The sequence below is a fragment of the Mustela nigripes genome, chromosome X, assembly GCF_022355385.1.
Source record: "Mustela nigripes isolate SB6536 chromosome X, MUSNIG.SB6536, whole genome shotgun sequence".
Taxonomy (NCBI): Eukaryota; Metazoa; Chordata; class Mammalia; order Carnivora; family Mustelidae; genus Mustela; species Mustela nigripes.
In genome coordinates, this window is record NC_081575.1 from 95,381,210 (window position 1) to 95,384,826 (window position 3,617).

Below are 3,617 nucleotides of genomic sequence, written 5' to 3' on the forward strand. Positions count from 1 at the left end.
AATAGGCTAATCCAAAAGCCTGAATGTAAAATCCAGGAAACAAAATATATATATGATGCTTTGAAAGGCTACAATATCTTTTTCAGGGTAAAAAATGCCATGCACATGCATAGAACTTTGTACATACCCAGAATTGTACACAGTATAGGAGAGCCCTGAGAATATTCTAGTCTCTAGTCTGAATTTAAGGTTTTGCCAACCCAGGAAGTAATGATAAGGGTTATACAGTACCTTGCTAAGTTTTGGTATCACCAACCTGCACACACAGCCCCTTAGGAAAGACTGGAAGATTTATTGGTTCCAAGAATTTAAGGAAATCTCTGTCTAATTGTTAGCCAGTCTGTAAGATGCTGAAGAGAGATTTCAGTGGCCACATATGACAAAAACTATGGCCTGTCTTGAATTCATTTAGAAAAGTCACTAAACACAGAAAATAATAACAAATAGGTGTGAAAACAAACTATGGGGAGTAAGTACAATTTTAATCTCCAGAATTTCCACATTATGTTAGTTAAAATGCCCAGTTTAAAAAGAATACAAGTACTTGATTTGACAGCACATATACTAAAACTGGAATGATAAGAAGATTAGCATGACTCCAGCACAATGATGACCTGCAAATTTGCTAGGCATTCCATAAAGCAGAAACTAGATGTAAAAAAAAAAAAAAAAAAGATTGAACAGTTCATGCTCAAAGAAGAAAAAATAAAAGCCAACAATTGTCTTTAAAGCCCATGTGGAAGAAGTTTAAATCAGCTATTTCAAATATGTTCAAAGAAGTGAAAAAAAACATGTTTAAGGGATGAAAAGAAAGTATGAGAATGTTTCTCAGCAAAAGAAAATATTAAAGAGATAGAAAAAAAGAGGTAGAAATCACATGAAAGTGAATAAAACTTGGGATTTCTGGGATGGAAAAATAATATAAGAATATTAAATATTGGGTTCTATGTATAAGGAACTTGGAAGTTACCATTCTGTCCGAATATCCTGGGAGATGAAAAATGAACAGACTTAAAAATGAACAGTTCTCCTAATATCTGTAAAAGAGGTAAGGACACAAATAAACCTATAATTCTCAACACCAAAGAAACATAGACAAATACTGGGAGTCAAAGCGCACCAGAGTAGAGACTCATGAGTGGAAACGATCACGGGAACCAGTAGAGGGGTAGGAAAAGTTGACCTATAATTATTAGTGGCTTGGTAGGACACACCACCCCCCAAATTTAGTGGGATTTACCTCCAGGAGCTTTACAGGTTTCCCACAATTAACATCACAGAAAATTGCCTTCCTGCTTTTGGCAGGGGAATGGAAAAGTAACACTTTTGATATTTGCCAGAGACACACTGTTCTTTTTAATAGCACCTGTCTTCAGGAGAAACTATTTAACCAGAGCCTAACTGACCTGAAGGAAGAGAAATACCTAATCCTGTCAGTTACAGACTTGCATATCAGAGAAGGGAAATACTCAGCTACATCCTCCTAGAGACATTCTTCCCTACCTAAAGAAGCCTAAATACTATATAATTTCAACTATATAACATTCTGCAAATGGCAAAACTATAAAGACAGTAAAGACACCAGCAGCTGCCAGGGGTTGGAGATGAATACAGAGCACAGAGAATTTTTAGGGCAGTGAAAATAGTCTGTATGTTACTAAAACGATGGATACGTATCATTATACATTTGTCAAAACTCCAAGTGTCCAACAGGAAGAGTGAACATTAAGATAAACCATGGACTTTGGATGATAATGGTCTATCAATATAGGGCCATTACTTAGATGTACCACTCTGGTGGGAAACTTGGTAATCAGAGAGTCTATACATGTGTAAAGGCAGGAGGTACATGAGAAATGTCTGTATATTCCACACAATTTTCCTGTGATCCTAAAACTTAAAATGTCTTAAAAATACTAACTATAGATCATCAACAGGTTTTTTGAGTGGGCAGATATTTTTAGGCAACTTGAAAAGAGATCAGTTGAGATAATCCAGTCTGAACAACAGAAAGAAATAAAAGTGAAGAAAATTGAAATGAGTCTCAGAACCCTGAGACTTCCTCAGGTGTATTGACATATGCATAATGGACATTCCAGAAGAAGAGATGAAGAAAAGGGCAACAAAAAATATGGAGAGAGATAATGGCTGAAAACTTTTGAAATACAATGAAAACACTAATCTCTGTATCCCAGAAACTCAACAAATTCCAAGTAAGATAGACTGAGTGACATATATACATGGACACATCTTGATAGCAGCTAGAGAGAGGCTCTCACATAACCTCACATAAGAAGGTACTCAATCTGATTAAAAGCTGTTTACTCATCAAAAACCATGGTGGTCAGAAGTCACTGGGATAACATAGTAAAAATGGTGATGGAAAAGAAAAAAAAGTCAACCAAGAAGTCTATATCCAACAAAACTGCTGCACTTCAAAAACGTGAGAAAAATTAATACATTGACAGATAAACACCTAGAGAATTCATGGCTAGTAGATCAGCCCTACAAAATATATTATAGGAAGCCTCCCAGGATAAAACGAAAGGGAAATTAGACCATAACCTGCAAGGAACAGTGGTGTTCAATGTACCTAAATGGATAAATATAAATGACAGTATAAAGATTTTGAGAAAATCCACATAAAGCACTAGTAAAGTATAGGACACAACCTATAAAAGGGAATTATAGACAATGTTCAAGTAGAATTTATTCCAGGAATACAAAGTTGATTCAAAATATGAGAACCAATGATCTAATTTACTTTATTAATAGAACAAAGGTTCAGAAAACATATGCCAAAACAAATGCCAACAAAGCGTTTAACAAAATCCAACTTTTCATGATTAAAAAAAAATAGCAAACTGAGAATAGAAAGTATATTACCTTTCTATAGCTGCTGGAACAAATTATTACAACATTAGTGGCTTTTACAATATATATTTTTCTTACTTTACAGTTTCATAGTATAGAACTCCAAAATGGGCCTCACTAATAAAGATAACACTTAGCCTGCATTCATTTCTGGAGGCTCTAGAGAAGAATCTCCTTTCCAGACCTAAGTAGTTGTAAAGATATCCCATAATCATGAATTGGAAGACTTAATCATTTTAAAATGATACTATCTCCAAAATGCATCTACTGAGTCAACACATTGTCTATCAAAACTCTAGCTGTCTCTTTTTTTGTTGCAGGAATTGAAAAACTGATCCTAAATATCATATGGAAATTCAAGTGATGCAGTATAAGCAAAATAAAGTTGAAAAAGTGTAGCAATGTTGGAGGATTGATTTTCAATTTTCAAAAGTTATAAAGTTGGAGTTATAAAGAATATTGTACAGTTATGAGGATGGGCATATATAAGAAGAGAATTGAGAGTTCACAAGTAAACTTATAAATTCATGATTGGCTTTTTATCATAGTTCCAAGATTTTGTGGGGGAAAATAATTAGTATTTTCAATAAATTTGGTAGAAAAGCAACTAGATATGAAATTGAGATGCCATCTCCCACCATTTACAAAAATTAATGAAATTACATATGATTTCACTCATATATGGAATTTAACAAACAAAAGAGGTGAACATAGGGGAAGGGAAGGACAAATAAAATAAGATG

General features: G+C 34.0%; 1 non-coding gene across 1 annotated transcript; it reads left to right on the forward strand.

The window, feature by feature from the left end:
• The first annotated feature begins 540 nt into the window (after positions 1 to 540).
• Positions 541 to 644, forward strand: LOC132007941 (U6 spliceosomal RNA). Its single transcript, XR_009401490.1, has one exon. It is a non-coding gene; the product is annotated as a U6 spliceosomal RNA (small nuclear RNA).
• The last annotated feature ends 2,973 nt before the right edge of the window (positions 645 to 3,617 follow it).